Here is a 24,638-nt window from a genome sequence, read left to right on the forward strand (position 1 = left end):
CATTTGTGTTTGCTGCACTCGTAAAAAAAAGATCCCTTCGCTGCATAATAATAGTTATGGCTTCAATGGTAATCGTTGTTAATATTACATGAGAACGCACCACTGCTATATGCTCTCTCTTATACTCAGGGATTTAACAAATAAACTTTCACAGCAGTGGTATTTTACAGATATGAAAAATAAAACCAAGTAAGCCCGAATAAGGCGCGTTGCTTACAGAATCAATTGCCAAGAATTAATTTAAATGTATTATAGTGGCTTGCAGGGGCCCTAGTAACTAAACTGTTAGGACATAAGGACGCCCCAATGGGCCCCCCTCTTTGACAAACACACTGAGTGAAAAAGTGACAATCTATAACAGTTCACATCTGCAGATATTTGGCAAGATTTTCATCCACACTTTGTCTGCCACTGACTGTTTTCCCCCAGTATACCTGCTAACTGCCACTGGAAGGCGAGGGAGAGGCTGGTAGCAATCCCGAGGTGCTGATTCGTTCAGGTGTGTTTCCAGCTGGTGACACGTAGGCTATCTGTATATCCTCGAGTGTTGGTGACCAGCTCAATTCTCTGCCAGCGCAGGTATACCGTGAGAGTCACTAGTCTGTGACATGAGCCGTCAATGTGTAATAGGGGGTAGAAATGCTTTAGAGTCCTACAGAGAGCTGGCCTCCACTCCATTGGCAAAAGTGAGGCATTTAGGCTCCTGTGTGTATATGAATCACTGTATTGTGAGAAACATGGACAGTATTCTCCCCCCACACTCCCTCGGATCTTCCATTCAAGTGGCCAGGGAAGGGCCATCGCTTATGGATCCCGACCCCTGGGGGGTGCACATGCGTGCGAAGATCACCTGAGTGGAGGGGTGCAAGGGATTGAGAGGAGGATATCCAAGGGTGAGACATGGTACCCCCCCATTCCTAAAAATACCCCAACCTACTCTACCTCAGCCTTCATGGGGTATCTCCAATTTTGCCCCATCTCCCCCTCCCCATTTCCAACACATACTGAGACGAGGAAGAAGCAACTAAGATCAGTTAGGATACCCATAGGAATAAACATGGGGAAAGTAAGGGCAACCTACCCTGGAAAGAACTAGATTTGTCACACTGATAGAGTCAGGCATTTAATAGTAGCTATTTAAACCTGACTCCACTTGACTGTTTATTTCACTATAAGGTGTTGTTTTACACAAATGGATGAGCGACCTGGAGAGGTATTTTGGACCAGAGATGCCATGAAGCTGGGAGCTGCAGGAAGGAAGTTCCGAAGGAGAGCAGCATGCTACAACTCTGCCCCTGTGTGTGAGGAGGGCTGAAGCGTGGCTGAGGAGCCGTGTCTCCTGAGAGCCGTAGCGAAGCAGCTGGGACCCTGCTGGCAGAGTCCGTGCAATTGCTTGCTCCCTTGTGTTGTGTGCGTGGTCCAAGGGTATCTGAGGGGCAGGTGGTGAGACCCTGACATCGACCTAAAGCATCCCAGAGAGACAGTTTGCCAGTGCTACGCTACCCGGCGAGTTTCGCACGACAGTGAGAGAAACCAGGGAGCGTGCGGAAGTGTGGAGCGGAAAAGGGAGGAAAAGCAAGATTGGTAAAATCGCACAAAGCGGAAAGCAAGAAGTTGAAAGAGAGAAGGCAAGCAAAAGAAAGTAACAGAAGCGAAACAGTGCGGGGGAGCGGCGCAGAAACAAGAGGACAGAAAGTAAATAGATCTGAAAGAAAGGGCAAGCGGTCCGGATGGAAAGTTAAAAGCGGACAGAAGCAAAGTAAGAGGTAAGTGCGAGGGCGCACAAGAAAGTCAACAGAGGGCAAGTGGTCCGAAAGGAGAGTAAGGAAAAGGTGCAAGTGAGTACAAGAAGGAAAGTGACAGTTTAAAGGTGCAAGGACGCACAGCAAGGAAAAAGTGCAAGTGTGCACAGCCAAAGACAGAAGTGAGTGAAACAGAAAGGTGCAAAAAGCAAGATAAAGCAGGAAGGTGCAAGAGACACAGAAAAATTATGCAGTGGAAAAGAATAGTGCAAGTGTGCACCACAAAGTGAAAGGAATAAAAGGCAATGCAAGTGTGCATGATAAACACCTGAAGAAAAAAGGTACAACGGAAAGTGCAAGTAAGAAATAAAGAGAAGGGCAAAGGATCGAATTGGTCGCGCTAAGGAAAAGCAAAGAGCCTGGCATTTTCGAAATCCTCTGATTTCTACCCCAGGAGAAGATTGTATTTATGAAAAGCTGTAAATAAGGAAAAGGCATACCTTGACAAGCTGAATTTGTGTTTGGAATTAGAGGGACCTAAGCTTGGGGAAGGGTACCCCGAGAAACCTCAAAGTAACTGTAATATATTTTGTTATGTGTTGAAAGTTATGAAGAGGCCTGTGCTTGGGGAAAGGAACTCTAAGAGGCCACTTAAGAATTCAAAGTACACCCGGATAAAAACTGACTTTGTGTTTGAAAGCTGGAAGAGGACTGCGCTTGGGGGAAGGGAGCCACAAGAGGCCAGCCAAGTTGCACATTTATTGGTTTGCTTTATAGTGTTGAAAGGACTGAAGCGTGGGAAAGGGAACCCCGAGAAGCTTAAAAAGGGAACTGTGATACATTTCTTTTGTGGTATTTGAAACTTCGAAGCTTGGGGAAGGGAACCCCATGGGACTCAAAGAAACTGAAGGAATTGGAATTCACTGCAAGGACCCTGTGGTGAAGGTCTTGCAAGTGGCCCTGTTTGAACTCATTTTGGTAAGCTTAAAATCAGGCCTGCCAAGAAAACCAATGGAAACCAACCTTGGTTTTCCTATTTTCCTGTTGAACCACTACTTTTCATTTTTGACAAAAGACCCTCCCTCCCCCCTTCCTCCTCAAAACACATTTATTTTTTAATAGTGAGGGCAATCATAGGTTTAGACTCAGACAGACTTTTCATTTGGACTTTCAGATACCGACAGTCCTTAGAAGCATCATTTCAGGGAAACATCCCTTTAGAATTAGGACTACTTAGGTATTACACCAACCCTGAAACTTTAAATAACGTTTTTGAAATCTTACTTTCTGAGTCTGTGGCTCTCTTCTCACCATGCCTGTCTCGCAGTATATAGTGACAAAATGGCAAGAGGAAAAGGTGAATACTGTAGGCTAGTGATGGAATGGGTTTGTATTCCTGAGTTTGACTCCATTTGTCAGATCAGGGAGTCCTGACTGTCCTTGTTCGATGTTTCTTTTTTATTAATGAACAAAAGATTAAGAATTAGATCACTTGGGTGGTAATGTACACAGCAAGATTAGTCATTCAATACAATGACAATCCAAACTTGAGCCCTATTCTTACAAAGATATATCTTGACTACCGTTATACAGCGTTTGAAAGTGCTGAACCAGCCTGCTTAGCTTGAAACCAACAACTTCTATTACCTACTTTTGGCTGCCCTAGGCCAACTGGTGTGTTGTAAACATGCATATGTGACATTAACCTTTTATTTGAGAAAGTTACTATAGAAGAATTAGGACACATTTAAATAGAATTCATCATAGATTATGGGCAAAAAGTTAAAGCTTGCAATTTATGTGGAATTAGACTTGCGGTGCATTTTGTACTCACTCCTGGTTCCACAGCACTAGCTCCTGCCTACTGGGTGATGCCTGACACTCACAAGCTGGTTTTAGCTCCTGCTGATCAAATATTAATCTCAAACATTGTTACATAAGCAATAGTTCCATAATAGCTAGGTTAACTTCTTGTGTGCTGCAGGGAAATGCTCTTCATACACTTGAAACATTGTATTAAAAAAAATAAAAAATCAGCATAGTGTTGTGGGTTCGAGAGGGCACTCATTCAGGCAGGAGTAACTGGACAAACATAAATTACGACAATTAAATGTACAGTTCATTAAAAGCATCCCCCATGTTAGCATATTTATAATTTTGTTTTGTCGAAGGTCAGACTTTTTATTGCTTTTCAATACTTCAGGGTCTGTTTCTTTACTACAATTCAGGCACAGTAGTTCCCCATTCTCCCACCAGTCAAGTGGCACACCTCTGATGATTGATAACTAAGTAGCATGGTGATTCGAATTTTAGGTAACACAGGTTATATCATGAAATCCATACAATTAATTGTTTCTGTATAATGCGTGTCACCGTACCACATTTCCATGACGGTTGCAGTGTATGGGCTGCCTGTGGGAGTTACATGGACTCTTAAGGCAGGGGATGCCCACAAGTTAGGTGAACGACAACCCAAGATGGCATAAAGGGAATTCCCCAGAGCCCCTCCATTCCCAACCCTTCATGCATCATGAGTACAAGCATTTCTGCCAGTTTGACCCTCCCAGGTCCAACTTGGGTCCTTCCTATCATCTGTCTTCCTCTCTACCTGTGGTGTTCCCCAGGGCTCTAACGTCTCGTCCTGGCTTTTCCAACCAATACCTGGCAACTCTCGCCCACTGCATTGCAATTTTCTGCTCAAATTTCCAGTGCTACGCTGACGACACTCAACTCATTTTCAAGCTGCCCTCGGCCACCTCCTCTCCCTCTCTCATCTGATTGCCTAACTGCCATTCAAGATTGGTGTGCTTCAGGGTCAGTCGTTTTTCAAAGAAACGAGCTGGTGATAGATCTCTGTCTTCGGCTGGGACCTCCCTCTAGAACAGCCTCCCTGTCACTCTAAAACTTGAGGAGAACCATCTCCGGTTCCAGAAGCACCTCAAGAATTCTTCTTCCTTCGCTCCCCCTCTCCCCTGCTGATCTGTTCTCTCTTGGCACCGTGCATCTGGCCACCCTCTATCCTCCGGGCACAGGTACCTGCTCACCCTGCCACCCTCCCGCACTGACTCCGGGCCACCCCTTGCACTGGGTTCTGTATCTGTACCCATACAGCCCCCCCTTTTCCTTCCGCACTTATCCGACCTACCCTAGCTGCTGCCATAAACCTAGCACTTGCCAATTGCTGGCTTCACTACGACTGTTTGTTGCCTTCTTTATTATTTATTTATTTATTATTCATCTATTTCTCCTTTGCTTCGTACTTTCCACTTCTCCCCCCTTCCATGCATTTTTCCCCCTCCCCCTCTCCCATACACTTGCGCGTTCTCAATGTCACTGGGCCTAGTAAGATCTTTGTTTTGTTCTCCCCTGTTCCTCTCCCTTGTCACGCTCTGAAACACTTGTGTACAAGCGCGATAGAAATAAAATATCAATATCAATAGGTAATCTTTCCCTCACTCCTGGGGAAATTAGGAGTTAGCATGGTCACATTAAGTCCCACATCAATACAACCTCACTTGAGAGACGCAGTATCACAAGTCTCAAAGTGGTTCTCCTTCGTTCCAAGTTGGGGCGCTGCACTGCGTTTGGATAATGTGTGTCAGAATGTAACGATATATTTAGAGACTACCCTTGTATATCATTTGTCTGATTCATTCTAGCCCTGTTGATGACTCGTATAGAGCCAGGTAGACCCCTCCTCCTGTGCCACCAATCACGCAAGTATCAGGCCAAGGTGCAGACAGAAAATATATTTGTTGAATATTATGTCCAATGAATATTTGTACCAAATGATTACACATGCCACCTTCTCTATGGCACAAAACAGAGCTTCAATACAAAACTCACGTTTTAGGATTTCACTTTTGGGTCTCATGTACATGGAACACAGACCAAATAAACAGTTCAACCCTCCTGTCCCTCAAAAACCCTGAATGTCAAAATTAACAAATACTGTGGAACATTACAAAATCATGAATTTGATAATCCTTTTCTGAAGTTGGATTTAAATCACATCGTCATTGTTATTTTGTGTAAAACACTGGGGCTCATTACAATGTTGCCGGTCTGGAGACAATGGTGCCGCTAAGCTTACCAGTACCGTTGTTTCCGGACCGGCAAAGAACTACAAGCCTGAGGGGTGGGTGGCCCTCCCGTGCAGCAGGTCTGACGTTCCGGCAAAAAGCTGCAGACTTTCATGAAAGCACCAGCACCGTTATTGACGGTGCCGGTGCTTCCGTGGTCCCCGCTCCCATAGAGTCCTATTTGACTCTATGGGACTGGGGATCAACATTTTACCGCCGGACCCGTAATGAGCCCCACTGTCTCCTGTGCAGTGCGCTTGATTTATAATCTCCCTGTGCACATGTCAAAATAGCAAGGTGAAAACACATAAAACATTGAAAAACAGCACATTTATCACACATGGATCCTTTCCTCCTTCACCCCAAAGCAATACAAAATCTCACTTCTATCAGGGTCACTTTCTCACTCTCAGGAGAGAGTGCATATTTCAGTTGGGGACATCACTTTATTTCATTTAGCAAGACGCGTCTCTGCCCTAACACCCAAAACCCTGATATTCAGTGTACATTTATCTCCCCTCTGCTTTAAGACCAGGTCTGAGGCATGGTGAACAATTCAGGAATTTCATTTTTATACAAGGAGACAGCCCTTCCCTTGATGGAGTTTTGGGGCTAGGAATGAGAAATAGGAATAATCAATTATTTTAAATGACTATAACTTGAAAGTGGGCAGAGGTTACAAACTTCCCCGAGCTCCCGCCCCCGCGTTGAATGACTATATGGGAGTTTATTCTGACACGTAGTACTAAAAATGTGGGTTTGGGTACCCAGACTTGGAACGCTACTATAGAGGGTTTATTTTGAAAAAAGCTTCATATTATTTTTCTGTGGGGAATGGGCCAGAACCCTTGTGGGTGCTTATTGAAAGGCATAAATTGAATGGTTTTCCGTTGCATGCTGTTACCTCGATGGGATGTCTGCCAGGGAGGGGTAGTAGACTTCCGACTATTGCGGTTTCTAAGGAGGTTTTGGTGTGGTGGTTGACTCTCTTTCAAGGGAACTTGTACTTACACTATGGAGCGTCTATTTGGCTTAACCCGAGTTTACAATTTGCCAATAAATCCTTTTGTTGGAGAAGTTGGGTCTCGAAAGGGATTTTATGTATCAGAGATGTGGTGCGTGATGGCCGTATATTGTCATTCGAGGAGTTGCAGAGGACGTTTCATTTGGCAGGGAGAGAACGAAATAGATTCGTGAAATTGAAAGCTCTGTTGAGTGAAAAGTTGGCAATGCTGTCAGGTTCTTTGGAAGTGGTATCGGCGGGTGGTCAGATTCTTATGTCATCGCCGCGAATGGTATGCACTTATACCGGCTTGATGCCGATATGTTCTAAGGATGTTGATGCTGATAGGAAAGCATTGGAGAGGTGGAAACAGGAGTTGGGATGTGATATTACAGAAAAGGAGTGGGAATTTATGTGGAATGTAGGTTATAGGAGTGGGTTGGATCTCAGGTTGAGATTGATTCATTTGAAAGTGTTAGGGCATCTGTATTGGACTCCATTGCGTATGTATAAGTTGGGATTGACTGCTGATGACTTGTGTTGGGGGTGTGGGAAGGAGAAGGGAACGTTGATCCATATGTTATGGTATTGTCCTCGGGTGTTAGAATTTTGGGTGGAGATATTAGATAGGCTGGAGGCGATTTCGTCCGTGTGTTTTCCCAGGATGCTTATGCAGGTGTTGCTGTTGTCGGGTAGGGGGCGTTGTGCGGTTGCTCGTCAATATGGACAATTGATTGACAAGGCACTTGTGGTCTCAGTGAAACAAATACTAATGGTGTGGAAGACGAGAAAGAAGCCCAGAGTAGAGAATTGGATTAATGATTTGTTGGTATTGTCAAACTTTGAGCGGGTGATTTTTGTGAGACAAGGAAAGGAAAATAAGTATCAAGATCTTTGGAAACCATTTACAGATCTATATGGTGAATGTGTATCTGAGGATTAGTTGTTTCTATTGGATCCGACTATCTGATTTATTTATGTGCATCAGTTGAGGATTTCCCCCTGTTTTGTCTTTGTTCTGTTTTATGTAGTCTGTGTGTGGTCTTTATGTCTTTGTAATGTTCTATGTTGTGTTATTTATTCGTATTTATTTATTTTTTAAATTAATTGTAATATTTTGGATTGGGTATCTTATATTGCGATTGATACGAAATGTGTCTTGCATTATCAGAAATGTTTCAATTTTTATCCATGATTTGGACTTTGTTTTTGCTTCTGTACCTATGAAACACTGAGTGTTATGTTTGATACTCTGTTTGAACGTTTGGTAATGTATATTTTGTTTACTGAAAATCTTGAAAATAAATAAATAATAAAAAAATTATTATTCATTAAAATATGCAACAGGTCTACTTTTAAAAATAAAATAGTTTATTAATTTTACTCAAACCAAACAACAATACAAACCAACCCAACACGCAGTGTAATTTACAACAATTCCAGTAAACACCATTTGTATTTCCAATTTGCCACTGCTCCCCATGTCCCACCCTCCATTATGAGCCTATTTGTACTTCTCGTTCAGTATCTGCTACATGCGGCTGGGTCTCACTATCTTCGGATTCAGTCGGGTCCGATATAGATCTGAACAGTTCCGCTATTAATAGTTTCCATGCCATCAAGGTACCCACTTCTTCCTCCCCACTCATGCTGCTCACCTCGTGCCATACTACCGTTTCAGCCTCCGCCCATTTCTGTAACTCCCTCCACCATACCTCCACCCGTGGCTTGTGGCACTTCTTCCATCCCATGGCAATCCTCCGTTTTGCTAACACATATGCCAAGTTTCTCAGTTTCTCAACATGTTTAAGTTTCCGTGGTCTGGGGAACCCTCCCAGCAAGCAGGCCCAAGCCGTATCTATGACGAGCGTGACCCCTTTTGTCGCTAATTTTTGTGCCACTTCACCCCAGAAACCTTCGATTACTGGGCATGACCAAAACATGTGTGTCATGTCAGCGTTTTCCATGTCGCACTTAGGGCATGCCTGTAGCCCTGCGTTCCGGAACTTGGATATCTTCAGAGGGGTCATGTATGCTCTATGCGTTATGTACAGCTGTATTTGTTTAAGTCTAGCGTTTCTTGACACTTTTTTGTGATATCCCAGGGCGCGTTCCCACATCCCATCTCCCATCGGGGCCTCCACCTCCTCCTCCCAATCAAGTCTCAAATGTGTCAATTCCTTCCCCACCTTGGTCATCACCATCTCATACAATCTAGAAATCTCATGCCCCCCTTCTGATATGTCATATATTACCCCCACAGTACCACCTGGTTCCTCTGCTAACACTGTTTCAGGCCACGTTTTCCGAATTTTCTGGACCATCCTATGGTATGTAACATATTGGCCAGTGTGTAATCCCACCTCCTCCCCAAGTTCTTCTAAATCTCTAATGGTCCCCTCTTGCCAGATGTCCCCTAACGTTACCAGTCCCACCGATTCCCAGTAGGTTCTGATAATCACCCTCAGCTGCTTGTCCCCTCCTGCTAATGCGACCAGCGGTACTTGCGGGGAGCACGGAAATGGGTCCTCCATCATCCGACACGCTCGACACCACATTTTCCACCCCAACATAATCATTTTAGGGCGCTTCTTATCTGTTTCAGGCAACCATATAATTTCCCTTAAGTAAAATGGGGTACAAACCCGCCTAAACAACCTATGTTCAGGGGTCACTTCGTCGGAGAGCCAATTGGCCACATATTGTAATTGACTTGCAATGTAGTAGACCTCAAAATTGGGCAGCCTGATACCTCCCTTTTCGTAGAAGTTCTGCAACTTCCAAAGCGCTACTCTATTCCGGGTACCATGCCATAGGAAGTCCCTTCACACGCTATTCAGTTTAGCGAAGAACCCCTTTGGTATCATATGTGGGATATTGTTGAAATAATGTAAAAGCCTAGGTAGGACCACCATCTTAAGCATTGCCCCCCGTCCCATCACTGCTAGGGGCAACTTCTCCCAAAACTTCATGCTTTTTTGGATTTTCTCAACAGCTACCACGGTGTTGTGCTTATGTTCCTCTTCTGCTGTGTGATACACATCTATGCCAAGGTAACGGAAAGAACCCATCACCCATGGTATCTAACACCGGCAACCTTTCCTCCCGGGTCCCCTTATAGTTACCTAGGGGGAATATATTGGATTTTTGAGGATTTACCGCTATGCCAGACAACCCCGCGTATTTCTCCATCACTTCAAGGATATATTGAAGATTCTCTTCTGGGTATTTCAAGTATAATAATAAATCATCCGCATATAAGGATATTAGATGCCGCTCCTCCCCAATCTCAATACCTATCATATCGTATTGTTGCCTGAGGTATATTGCTAGGGGCTCCAGGGCTAGGATGTAAAGCATTTAGGACCAGGGGCACCCCTGCCTGGTACCTCTACCAAGCTGCCATCTTTTGGATATCGCCGATCCCGTTTGTACTCTGGCTAACGGCTCACTGTATAGCATTATCACCCATCTGATATAACCTGGCCCTACTCCGTAACCTCCCAGGGCTGCCAGCAGCCATGGCCACTTAACAGAGTCAAAAGCTTTCACTGCGTCTAGGGATACAATCGCCATTTCGCCTTATTTTCTATCTGCCCATTCGATCACACGGTGGAGTCTCCTATGATTATGGGTTATATTCCTGTTTGGGACATAGCCCGTTTGATCCGGGTGGATTAATTTACTAATTACTCTCCGCAATCTGTTTGCCAGGACAGCCGTCAGTATCTTGCTGTCCTGGTTCAGCATCGACAAAGGCCTGAAGGAGTTACAGCTATACCCCGGTTTGTTGGGCTTAGGAAGCGGTATTATGATCGCCTCTCTGAGTGACTCCGGCAACCTTCCTATCTCAAAGGCTTCGTTAAGTATGCCTAGCAATGGGGGTAGCACTTCTTCTCTATATACTTTGTAAAATTCACTGGGGGAACCCGTCCGCTCCTGGGGTCTTACTGGTGGGCAACTGCTTCACAACCTCCCTCAGCTCCTCCAGGGTAATCTGTGCATCAAGCTCTTCTCTCTCCTCATCACTTATTTTAGGTAATCCTATATCTTCTAGTGTTTCGGTTATCTCCTCTTGACTTCTCCCCTCCTTGTCTCCGTATAGCACCCTATAATAATCCGCAAATTCCCTGTTAACTCCTTCTTGAGTGTCTACTACATCGCCATCTTCTCTAATTATTGTCCTAATTGGGGGTCTAGGGGTCTCACTCTTGTACAGCCACGCTAAAAGCCTACCCGTTTTATCTCCTCCCGCGTGCTGTCTTTCTACATACTTTTTATAATTGAGGTGACAGAGCCTTTCCCAATGTTCCGCACTTTGCTGTTGTAGTTTAAGTACTAGCTCAGTGTCCACACTGTCACATTCTAATGTCCTTTCTAGCTCATCTTCAACTCTTTGTAGGTCAGCCAGAACCCCACCTTGCAGGCCCTTTGACTTAGCTATGGCTGCCCCCCGCATCACCACCTTAAAAGCTTCCCATAGTGTACCCGCCGAGTAAACACTACCAGTATTCGTCTCAAAATAGTTAATGATCTCATCCCTTATGTCCTCACGAAAAACCGGATCTTTCAGTGCCTCCGCTCGGAGGCGCACGTCAGGATCCGCGCCCTCGGGTGGGGCAGTATTGCCACCCAAGGATCAGGGATGAGTGATCCGAGAGGACCCTCGCCTTGTATTCTATTTGGGTGCTCTCTGCCACCACATTCGGCGTGGCAAAAACATAGTCCAGTCTCGTGTGTAGCTGCTGCGGGGCAGAATAATGCAAATATTGCCCATCATTGGGATGTTTTGTTCTCCATACGTCTACCAAGCCAAAATCATCTATTAACACCTGCAATGCTTTGGCCGCTGGGGTGGGCCTATCAATACTGTTGTCAGATCTATCCACCTTGGGGTTCATTACACAATTGAAATCCCCGCCCAAAATAACCACGATTCCCACACACATACTAAGGTTAGTGCACAGAGACCTGAAGTATGCCGCCGTGTTATGGTTGGGGGCATACGTATTCACGATGCATACCGCTTCATTCTCCAACAGCCCTCTCAATATAACCATCCTCCCGTCAGTTTCCGCCGTTTCCTGCAGTAGCTGAAACGGGACATGAGGTGCTACCCAGACAAGCACTCCCCTGGCGTAAGCAGAGTACGGCAAACCCACCACAATCCCTTTCCATTTTTTCCCAACTAGCTCCAGTTTCTCCCGCGTCAAATGCCTCTCCTGCAACAGTGCAACATCTATCTTTTGCCTTTTCAAATACAGCATGACTTTATTCCTCTTCATATAACTGTTAAGTCCCCTGACATTCCACGTCACTATCCTGAGATCTCCCATAGCGCTCTGATATCTTCCTCCCTCGTTCCCAACCGAACCCTCCCGGTCATGCTATGCAGATACAACCCTTCAACTCTTCCATGTAGGCTCATATTTAAACTTAAACTCCCCAAACCTATGTACAACCCAAACTTCCCACCTCCCTTCTCTCCCCCAACCCAACCCTTCCCCAACAACGCCCCCCCCCAACTGTTGCCTAGCTCCATCCCTGGATCTCGGGCACCCCCACATCTAGCCCAGTCCAGCACAAACTTATGCTCAGGGCTCAGTAGGGTAAAGTCACCCTAATGGCCACTTAACTATTAGTATTTTGGGGGTGAGTTGCCTCCATCCTATTGCTCCTATTTCCAAATGTATTACGCATTGTGTTAACTTTATGCTGCTTCCAATTACAATTTACCTACTATATTCCAGTCCATGACGGGCACAGGGCCCGAATACTATCCAGTGTTCAACTAGTCTCGTTTCCCGGTATAATCCGGTACCCCCAATGTCCACGGCACCAGTTTTTTAGCCGTCCTGTTTCTGCCGGTCACGGTCCACTTCTTGTTCCGGGCAACCCTGCAGATCCAGCCACGTTACCACCTCTTCGGGAGTGTCAAAAAAGAGCGCTCTGCCCTTATGTAGCGCCTTCAGCTTTGCCGGGTACAGCAGCATGTACTTGATGCTTGCTGCTCGCAGCCTCCTCTTGACGGCCATGTAGCTGTATCTCAGTCTCTGCACCAGCATCGTATAGTCTGGGTATGCTGTAATGTTGCCGGATGCTCTCTGTATTGTTCCACCTTTACGAAAATATTCTAGGATCTTCTCCCTATCTCTGTAGTTCAAGATCCTCGCGATGATGGGTCGCGGCGGAGCCCCAGGTTGCGGTTTCCTCAAGGTTTGGTGCGCCCGCTCCACCGTGAATCCCTGCGAAAGCTTATCTGCTCCTATTTCTTGTAGGATCATGTTTTCCACGTAGTTTGTAGGGTCTTGACCCTCCTCTCCCTCCGGCAGGCCGACCATCCGTATGTTATTTCTCCTCGCTCTTCCCTCAGCTTCTTCCACCCGATTTTCGAGGTTAGCAACCTGCTGTTTGAGCACATGAACTTCCTTTGCGTTAGTTGTGCTGACATCAGTATTGGTCTTTACGGCACTCTCCAACCCACTTGTTCTCTCCACCAGCCCCCATCTTGCCGTAACAGGGTAAGTTCAGTCCCGACCGCATCGATTTTGCCCTCCAGGGCTATCTGCAAGTCCGCCATTGCCGCGCCCCACATGGTGCTCAGCTCCGATATAGCCTCCAGGATTTGGTGTTTGTCTCCTTCTGGGGCTTCTTCAGCAGAAGTCGTAGGCGCGCTCCGCTCCGATGTTGTGGGGGTCTTCTGTACTTTCGCGAAGACCTCCATTGTAGGTTGTTTGGTCTTGGCTCTCAAACTTTTCACCGACATGGTGCAACCTTGTCCACGTGTCTGGCTCCGGCCCGGCGCCACTTAGTTGTTGTTCGAGTCTCTGTATAACAGCCTACACCAATTGTTACACACAAAATTGTTATTCAGGCGGATTTGTAACTTTTCCGATTCACAATTACTTCTCAGCGTCCGTGCCCGTCATCAGCAGGGTGCCGTCATCTGCATCTCCGGTACTTTTTCATGGTCTTTGCACCTATCAAAGGCCGATGGTACATACAAGATGCATATAACCATTTGCTGCGTCCCAGACCTTACGAGGCCGCATCACGGTCCACCAGTGTGATCCTTTGTTCAGTATCAGTCGTCATTTTGTTTCGGGCGTACAGGTCTCGGCGCCACTTACTGTATCCGTATTTGCTCATCCACTCCTCGTGCGGATTCGGGATGTAATCCCTGCGTGCTCGACGCCTCCAACTTACTGCGGGAACGCTGTCAGTTTTCTTGTCAGTTTCATGTATACATCGTCCTGGTCTAGTGGGAACACCAAGGCCATGCCGCCTATCTCATGGCCGAGTGGGCCATCGCTGTGTACATCCTCTCGGGCTATTCATGGGCTTCTCTCCGGTAGTCGGCCACTCACTGTTTCGTCCGCCGCTGCACGCCAGCAGTCCAGTCACTGCCCGCCTGGCACCCGATTTCAAGTGCCACCGGGGGTCCCTTTGTGTTGGCAAGCCGCCATCTTAGTATCGATTGCGCCGCTTCCGGAACAGGACACAAAGTGGCCTAATTCAATCTGCTGTGTCCACTTTCTCTCGCCGATACGCTCATCTGCTGCCTGAAGTATTCACCCAGATACCGTATCTTTTTTCAGCTGGAATCGGCCGTCGACACATGCGTTTTGCTTCGAATCAATAAGTCGGATCACGGAGCTCCGAGGAATCGCAGCCTACTCCATGGCTGCTTGGCCACCTGCTACGGGTCTACTTAGTTGCCCCCACCCTCTAATTAAGGGGTAAAAAAAAATTACTAAAACCGATCCCAAATACACTTGCTTCTGTTGGACAGTTACATACATTGGATCTCTGGGTTTGGTGCATCCGCATTTCTGGACCCTCTCTTGGGGAACACATGGATCTGGTCAGACCCTTCAGTCAGGTATAGCCACCAGAATTCATCCCTCTGTTTAGCTCTCCTTGCAGAGATCCCAGCATTTGTCTTGGTTTCCCTGGTTTCCTTCAGCAATCTCATAAGCAGTTGCAACCCAGGTAGTGTCAGGCAGTCTCCCATTAACTGTTAATTCTCCATCAATCTTTCCACCCAGATGATTGTAGGCAGCTTACTCTTCATTTCCCAAGCACATCCTTGATTTCTATTGTACGACACCTTATAAACCCATAATCACACCCACAAAAATGTCTGAATTATCATATGACAGCCTATTGTCTATTCCTTTTCATTCGTCATCTATTCTCTATCCCCTTCTTGCAGGGCTAGCCCATTTGTTTTGATTGGCCCCTTCCGTTTAGTTTAGCAAGGGCACATTTGGGACGAGATCAATCCACCCACTTGCTTTTATTTTTTACACATTTACATTTTTGCACTGAAAAAATGTATACATGACAACTTTCTCTAATTTCTAAATACACTTAACAATATACACATTTCCGAATTCTACACATTCTAATAAGATGTATCTGGCATCTACACGATATTGCATGTGCGAACGATAGATTTTCATGGATAACTTGAAAATTATAACAGTTCTAACATCAAATATTCTAACCAGATATCTAATCTATTAAACTATCACCTCTTCGAATATCTACTTTTTGACATTTTCTGGGGAGTTACTACCCCATTTTAGGTTATAACCTTTGTTCCCATTGTCTTATTTTTGTAAGAGTTAAATCAATTAAATGGTCTGTTCATTAGCATTGCCATGACATCTGGGTTATATTTCTATGATGTACAGTTCCTGAGATAATCAACAGAATCTGATCTTCAATGTAAATTAATGGGAAAATAATTACATATATGCATATTCTGTTTTAGTGGCACATAATGTTTTGCTTCCCCCACTTAACCTGAGCCTTTGGGCCGGGATGATAGCTCAGGGGCAACGAGTTTGTCTTGGAAGCAGCTCAACCTGAGCATAGCAACACAGGTTTGAATCCCGGTCTTGTGCTTAGAAACTGGTCTCCAGTATTCAGCGTGTTATAAAAGAACAATTATTATCATTATAGGCATCTGCTTTCTTTGTTGACTCAGGCTTGTGTAAATCACTAAACATTCTTGTATACTCAAAGGCTGGGATAATGGATGCTAAAGTGATCATATCTTTATGCCAAGATGGGTTTCTGGCCTCATGCAGCAATCTTTATAGCAGGCCATCCCCCCCAGTCGGCGCAGAGAGGGACCACATAAGTTCATCGATTTTGGGGGATTTTAAAGAATTCAACTCATTAATGGCAGCCTTTCTGTTGACCCAGCATTCCAATAAATTCCTCTGTCATGCATGAAAAAGCTTCGTCTCTGGCCTTGACACTTCAAAGCGGGTGCCTTTCAGATGGAGAGCCCAACCTATGATGGGGTAAGGTCGCTGTTTTTAACTTTGAGGGGAAAAGTCTTTACACTCACACAAGCCTTCTGTGCTCTGAATAATAGAAACACTTTCTTTCCAATGTGTTACATTTACTCTTCATGTGAGGCCTTTCTAATATCTCGCATCATGCGATCAATGTTCATATTTATATCCTCATATGTACAGTCACTGGACTTTTTTTTATACCGTAACGAAAAGCTAGGCTTCTGATTTTTGCTCTTTGTCATTCACTTTGCACAGCCCATTTTGTACTCTTTACTTTCAATGTAAAACAGCATTTTATTGGGGTTTTCAATCTGCACAACGCCCACATTTTCATGGCGCCTCTGTTTTATAAAAGGATATAGGGTTTTCATGTTTTGCAATTTGTAAATTAACTGTTGGGCTTTTTGTTTGTCAGTCACATCTTGTCATGTATCTTGCTGCACAATTTGGGCCTGACTTGGCCTATCAGTTCTTTTGATCCTGCTGCCGTTAAACCCCACAATTTGTGTAGGGAAAAGGTGTTCAGTTCGCACCCCATCTGTACTTCCCAGCGGGGATCGGAGACTAGAGACCCAAGTAATCCATGTTTTTCGACAACTCTCAGGTGAATCACATCTCCCATTCATGGTGCAGGGAAGCTCTCACAATTGCTCTCACAGACAAGTTTCTAACACTAATCAAGCCATTATGAGCTGCATGGCCCGAGGTGTCAGACATTGTTGCGCCAGGCTGCTTATCTTTGCTATCACTCTACTTGACTTCAAAATAGCAGGCAGGGTTTTTAAACCCTTCTGTCTTGGGGAAGCGGGTAGTTCACACTGCTTGCTTTCCAAGAGAAAATAATAAATTCCAGCTGTGGAATCAAAGGGGCAAGCATAGTACACCTAATGATTAGGGATGAACTCAAACCCAGTCCCAGACACCAAACATAGATGCTCCAGAGGAGGCAATTAGGAATGTAATGAATGATTAGGATAATCGGAGTACTACATAAACCTGTTGCTTGGTGCAGGCTTAAGACATGGAAGTTAGAAGAATAGAGAAGGAGCCCGGAAATAGTGCAGGGCAGTTCAGCGCTATATCTCAGACACCGGCTGAAACAAGAGGAAGTAAGGGAATGCCTAGAATTCGGAGAGCTCTATCGCATGCACTGGTTGAAACCAGATAGAGAGGAAGGAAATTAATTGCAAGCTTGCAGAGAGATCTTTCAAATGGATTGTGTCTTCCCACATATTCCTTATCGTTGATAAATCCACTTCCAGCTTGCGGGCCTCGCAAATGTATTCACAGTAGAGGGGGCAGCTCGTCGACGTCCCTCGAGTTGGTGTCCCTCGAAGGCCTCCATATCGGCGCCGACATCACCATAGGTATAAATAGTCTCGCGCAGCGTCCGTTGCTCAGTTCCGTTTTTCCACGCTTCGTAAGCCTCTGAGACGCAACACTCGGTTCCTCAGTAAACTCTTTGAAAACTTAAATTTACTTGAAATAAATCTTCAATTCTACGATGGCATCTTCGTCCGCTTCATCGACTTCATGATCCGGCTTCCAAAAAATGTCAGGATTGTGGAAAAAAGATGTTGTTAACCGATCCTCACAGGATCTGCCTGTGGTGCCTGGGGTCAGAGCACCAGTGTTCGGAATGTGAGGAGTGTATGTCCATGACGGCGAAAGCCTTGAGGGAGCATAGGGGGAAGCTGGAAAAAGGTAAGACCATTAAATCCTCTACCCCTTCAAAATTGTCCTCGGCCGAGTTGAGACATTCGTCTCCTCGCGATCCGAGAAAACATTCCCGCTCGGGATCTCGAAGTGGTTCTCACCACTCATCTATATCGAGACATACTAAGAAGAGGCATCATAGATCACCTTCCTCTTCATCTTCTAACTCTCCAGAAAGGGTCACCTGTCCCATTAAATACAGCTCTCCAGCTAAGTGGGAGGAATTTTGCAAAAAAATGCTAAGGATTTTCGAGAACGCAGCCTTGACCCCCTCGGAGATGCCTAGAGGTGATACCCGGGTGAAAGACCTGAAAAAGAAAAACAACGCGAGTCGTCGACCTCGGTGAATAAAAATCCTCGAGAGCGTCAGATACCCTCGAGTAAAGACAAGGACCCTTCGCATAAAACTGCGTCATCGAAGCCATCGTCAAAGTGCCTTCGACACACAAGACTGTCATCGATGCCGTTGTTGACCCCGATGAAAGAGAGGCCTTTGAAGCCTCATGCCCCAACTGCACCATCGGCACTCGGGGCGTCGAAGACGTCGAAAGGGGTGTCGACCATATTGACGACATTCAGTAGAATTCCGATTTTCTCGATGACATTGAGGCCATACTCGAGTATATCGACGCTGTTTGTAAGTTTGTCGAGACCTATGACGTCTACATCGACAACTACAACCCTATCTCAAACAGTGCCGACAAATTTGGCTCCCTCATCTCTTGAAATGGGTGTTACCCCTTACCCAAGCTCTGACTATTTCAGAGCTTTGTCCTCCATCTATGAAGAAGAAGACTCTGATAATGAGAGGCCTTTTGGCTTACAGACTACAAGGGTTCCTATTCCCGAGGAGCCTAATATCTGAGGAAGTTAGATTAAGAGATCTTCAGGTATCTTTACAAGATACCAGTGGCATAGATAACTCTCCAGGGGCTGATTTAGTCAGACCAAAACCTGGAGAGTATGCAGAAATGTCTTACAGATCTCTTAAGGCAAGAATTATGGAGTTTATGGGGTGGTCAACAGTTGCACCCTCTTTCCAACAAGATGACCTAACAGACATCTTAGCTAAAGGGCCTCAAGAAGACCCTATAGTCCCTTTTCATGCTGCATTACAGAGGAAAATAGCTACAAATTGGGAAGTACCGGAGGTTATCCCTGCAGTAAATAAAAAAACTATCTGCGATGTACAGAGTGTCAACCTCAGATCCTGTATAGCATCCAACCCCAGAGAGCTTAGTAGCGCAGGCTGCCACGTCTTCAAGTAGTAAATAGGCATACCCCACTATACCACAAGATAGAGATTTCAAAAAATGTGATGCCATGTCTAAAAAGATCTTTTCGACATGCAGCATGGCACTTAAGTATGTTAACGCCACTTGCACGCTAGCAAGATTCAGCCACACCCTTTGGGAGTGTGCTTCATCAGTGGCTGACCGTCTCCCAGAAGGGGAGGAACAAGACACATTCTTGAATATCATCAAGGATGGGAAGGAGGCGATGTGCGAGTCCCTCCAAACAGGTCTTGACTCTGCTGACAGCATCAGCATAGCCATGGCGGCGAGTACCACAATCCGCAGATTTGCTTGTTTGCGGAAATCTGGTTTTGCTCCTGATGTACAAGCCAGACCTCTGAATATGCTCTTTTGATGGCACCTCACTATTTGGCAAGAAAGCTGATGACAGTTTGGAGAAACTGCAAACCTCTAAAGCGGCAGCCAAATCCCTTGGGGCTGCAATTAATCAAACTCCAAATCGCCCCACAGGTATGTCCTGGAGGGGGAAGGCCTCTGCGTTCGGAAAAGGCAGAGGGCAGCCAGCTCAAAGGGGCCAGAGACGATTCACCCGTGGTGGATGGGGCAAAGGTACCAAGTCCGGATCAGCAGGTGCTGCTTTACCCTCAGCATCTGCGTCAACCACTCCTAAACCCCTCTGAGGTCTCTCCACACAAAACACCAGTAGGAGGCAGGTTAACCCAACATCTGACAAAATGGCAGGCTATTACCTCAGATGCTTGGGCATTGGAGACAATTGCCCAAGGTTACTGCCTGCCTTTCCTACACACTCCTCAGAGTCATCCACCGGGGAACAACTCTTTGAAGTTTTCAGACCCACTCCTTATGCAGGAGATCTCAGACCTGCTAGAGAAAGGTGCCATAGAACCGGTACCTGTAGCGGAGAGGAACAAGTGTTGGTACTCCCCCTACTTCCTAATACCAAAGAAGGACAGAGGATTGAGACCCATCTTGGACTTGCGAGAATTGAACACATTCCTCAGGAAGGACAAGTTCAAGATGGTAACCCTTTCTCAAATCCTTCAGGCCCTCCAGTTTCAGGATTGGTTGGTATCTCTGGACCTTCAGGATGCTTACTGTCATGTGGCAATGCATTACAAGCACAAGAAGTCCCTGAGGTAGGCCATTGCAGCTCTCACTATCAATTTCGGGTTCTTCCATTTGGGCTGACCTCCGCCCGAGGGTCTTCACCAAGTTAATGGCGGTTGTGGCAGCAAGTCTAAGGGAAGGGATTCATGTCTACCTCTACCTTGACGACTGGTTGATCAGAGCAGTGTCCCCGGAACAAGCTCAGATCCATCTAGATTATGTTTGCCACTTCCTCCACAAGCTGGGCTTCTCCCCCAACTTAAAGAAGTCACAGATGATACCATAACAGAGACTCCAGTTCATTGGAGCAGTCCTGGACACATCCCTGTGTCAGACCCTTGTCCTCCTTTCCCAATCCTCCTCCTCACCTGAACCTTCAGAGGACCGGTCCTTGGTTGTAGAAGTAGTCTTCCTGCGGGACTTCCTCTTGTCGGTAGGTTGTTTATCCTTGGACCTTCGGTCGTGTAGGTAGGGTCTGGCTCCCTCGGAGGCCACCTTGGCAGGGATTGGCATCTGCCTTTGGGGGACCCCGAGGAGCCAAACCCCAATTCAGGGAAAAAGCCAATGGGCAGAAAAAACCCCGATACAAAAGTGTACAGAAGAATGCTTGAAAAATGGGCTATCTGGATCCTGTTGATGTCAGCACAAAACCCGGAATCCCAGCATAAGGAGACTTTAAAGGATAAGGCACTTAAGAGTGGAACAACAGCAGAACATAGAATAAGGTAAGAGGAAGGCAGACACTAATACAGAAAAGTAAATCCTACAAGTAAGGTTAGCAGAGACTACAAGGTGAAAACACACAAGGCAAAAGGTAAAGGGGTGTAATAGTAAAGGAAAGAAAAAAGCGTATGGAGGAAACCTAAAGAAAACTGAAAAGGCTAGGCAGGCGCCTGAGAGACTGTAAGGTGCCCCGCCTGTTTCCACAGCAGTAGTCTTGGAGAGCTGCGTGAGAAACCAGAAACGAAGGATGCCTCAGGTAAGTATGAAGGGCGGTAGAAGCCAAGAGATAGAAAGAAAACACGCCAGCATCCTTCTAAAAGACGCTGACACTTACCCCAGCGGTGTCGCAGAAGCAACGCGAACGAAGTTAGCAGAGGCTCAGTCGAGCGAAAACAAATAGCAGCGGAACTAAGGTAGAACCGCTAAGCACAGAGCAGAACTTCCCCGTGATAAAAACTACACAGAAAAAGCACAAAGAAGGTGGAAAGGCACAGGAAAATGTGAAAGGCACTGGTACGTGTACCGAGTATGAAGCGGAGCACTGAAAGGTGAAAACAGATACAACGCACAGACCTGGGGGTGGGGTCTGTTTAAATATGGACGCCCACCATCTTGGATGAGGACTAGAGCGGGAAATGGTTCCTAAGACGAATGCTTCCAGCTATGCCACAGCTTCCACCTCTGATTCCTGACACCCTGGGAAAAGCCTTGCCACCAGAGGTGAGGGCTCAAGATATTCTTCAGATGGTGACCAGATTTCAAAATGCCCAACGTCTACCAGCCTTTGACTTTTTGAGGTTGCTTGGCCTCATGGCATCCTGCATTTTTCTAGTGCCAGAGGCTCAACTGAGAATGAGATCTCTCCAGTGGGCGCTAAGGACTCAGTGGTTGCAATTCTCAGAAAGAATGTCAGATCTCCTACAAATCCTGAACGGAGTAGCACAAGACCTTCAGTGGTGGGCCTGTCGGGAGAACATCTTGAAAGGAGAACCGTTTTGGCAACCATGGCCGAAGATAACCGCAGTCACGGACGCCTCACTCACGGGGTGGGGAGCCCATGCCAACGACTTAACCATCAGCGGTCGTTGGGCTCCATCGGAGTCCAGACTACACATCAACCTATTAGAGCTGAGAGCGATCAGGCTAGCACTGAAAGCTTTCCTGCCATCAGTACAGGGAAAAATGTTCTGATAATGACGGACAACACAGTGCCATGCACTAGCTCAACAAAAGAGGAGGAGTAGGGTCACTGCCACTGTGCAGAGAGGCCATGCTGCTCTGGTTCTGGGCAATTCAAGAAAGAATCTCTCTATCAGCAGGTCACCTAGCTGGAGAGAATAACACGGCTGCGGACGCTCTGAGAAGGCAGACAACAGTCTCCCACAAGTGGGAACTAGCTCAGGAAGTCCTTCAGGAGATCTTTGCCCTTTGGGGAACCCCTCAGGTGGATCTGTTCACCACCAGTGTCAACCGGAAGTACGATCAGTGTTGCTCAAGGGAATTTCCCCCGAGTGGAGCTCTAGGGGGACGCATTTGTGGTGGACTGGGAGTTTCCACTTCTATATGCGTTTCTTCCAGTCCCCGTCATTCCTCAAGTGATTAGGAGGTTGAGGAGATTCCAGAAACCCATGATTCTAATTGCCCCGGATTTCGCCAGGAGAACATGGTACCCGGATCTTCTAGACATGTCCATCTGTCCTCCGATTTGTCTTCCACAAAGAGAGGGTCTTCTGTCGCAAGAGGACGGTCAGGTTCTCCATCCAGATAGCAGGACTCTCAACCTTCATGCTTGGTTTCTGAAAGGTTGAGATACAAAGATTGGGACCACCCGGATGATGTAATGGAGGTGTTGCTTTCAGCCAGAATGCCAGCAACAAAATCTTTATAATGCTGCCGTTGGAACAAATTCTGCAGCTGGTGTAGAGATAAGAATATTGACCCTTTTTCATGTAGTACATCAGTGATGTTATCTTTCCTATTACATTTTGCAAATTCAGGCCTTTAAATTGGCACAATCAAGGGTTACCTCGCTGTCAATCTTTAAACGCATGGCTGACGAACCTTCATATTTCAAGTTGCCCCTAGTCATTCAGTTTCTGAAAGGGTTGACTAATGTCTTTCCCCCAACTCCTTTTCAAGTTCCCCTGTGGGATTTAAATCTAGTCTTAAAATGTATAATGGGTACTTCATTTGAACCTCTTCATTCCTATCCATTAAGGTTTCTCACTCTTAAAAGAGTCTTCCTAGTGGCTTTAACTTCTGCCAGAAGAGTGAGCGAACTACAAGCTTTATCTTGCAAAACTCCACATACAATCTTTCACAAAGATAAGATAGTTCTTCAAGTGAAGCCAAATTTCCTCTCAAAGGTTGTCTCAGAATTCCATATCACACAAAAAATAAGCTTGCCTTCATGTTACCCTCCTGCTCACCCAGAGAAAGAGGAAGAGAGATTGCACAGGCTGGATCCAAGGCGTGCCTTGAGTTTTTACATTACCGGACTTGCAAGGATTAGACAAGCAGATCAGTTGTTTGTGGGGTATGCAGGACATACACTAGGTTTACCTATCACGAAACAGACCATCTCAAGATGAATAATACTGACTATCATAATTCTACCATCTAGATTCCTCCACTAACCAGAAGACTACATTTGGGAAAGCTGTGTTGCACTCTGTGCATCTTTAAAAAAATCATTGCATTTTACTCTGGCCTCCTGTACAGATTACTGCTTTGGGAGTCTATCAAAGATAAGGAATACATGGGAGGACACAATCCATTCGAAGAACAAGTTACTTACCAACTGTAATGTTCTTTCGACTGGATGTTCCTCCCACGTATTCCTTATCTCCCTCCCATCCTCCTCCGCAGTAAAACTTCCCTTGTAGTTGCAGCCTACGCTCCTTCAAGGGTATTAACCATCTCATACTAGACAAACACATCACCTCAAAACGGAACAGAGCAACGGGCGCTGCGCGAGACTATTTATACCTATGGTGACGTCGGCACCGATACAGAGGCCTTCGAGGGACAGAAAATGTTTTCAGGTTGGTGCCGACGGTCCTCAAGACTGAGAAACCTGAGGTAAGGTCTCCTTTCGCTGGCATAAGGGTCAGGAATGTATGAAGTAGTAGGCAACCGAACCCAAATAGAGCAGCTAATCAGGAGGAACAACCATATTGCTCAGATGGACCTAATGTAGTCATGACTCTTCATACCTCCCACACTGAAGCTATAGCCTCAGTCAAAATGGCTTTGCATTGCCGGAAAAACATAATGGATTTTTTTAAGGCTGAAGTCCAGCCGGGAGACTTATTGGAGAAAGAGACACTGTGCTTGACACAGTTGATTGTGCTTTGTAAATCCCTGGGCCATTAGATATAGGGGAAGAAGTATTGTCCTCTAAGTGGGCTGTTGATACTCATCTCAGGCAATTGAAATAGAGGTCCCTGAGGTATCGGGCCAAACTAATTTATCCCCATCTAATACTTCTGCAATTCTGAAAGACTGTCTTGGGTATTTGGTGTTGGATCAGTGTACATTGCCTTCAACGCAAGTACACCAGCGGAGTTGTCCAGGAGAAATAACCAGCTTAGGTCCTACATCTCTCTCCTCCCGGAATCTAGTGCTTACGTCTTTAGTGAACACATATGATAATGTACGGCTCGAAAGTAAAA

The 24,638-nt window shown here is 45.9% G+C and overlaps 1 protein-coding gene across 2 annotated transcripts in view; it reads left to right on the forward strand.

Annotated features, from left to right (window-relative positions):
- ZNF407 (zinc finger protein 407) overlaps window positions 1-24,638 on the forward strand; it is a 2,669,902-nt gene that overhangs the window by 1,806,332 nt on the left and 838,932 nt on the right. The window lies entirely within an intron of this gene.

The sequence above is a fragment of the Ambystoma mexicanum genome, chromosome 5q (genome assembly GCF_040938575.1).
Source record: "Ambystoma mexicanum isolate Mex_15411 chromosome 5q, UKY_AmexF1_1, whole genome shotgun sequence".
Lineage (NCBI taxonomy): Eukaryota > Metazoa > Chordata > Amphibia > Caudata > Ambystomatidae > Ambystoma > Ambystoma mexicanum.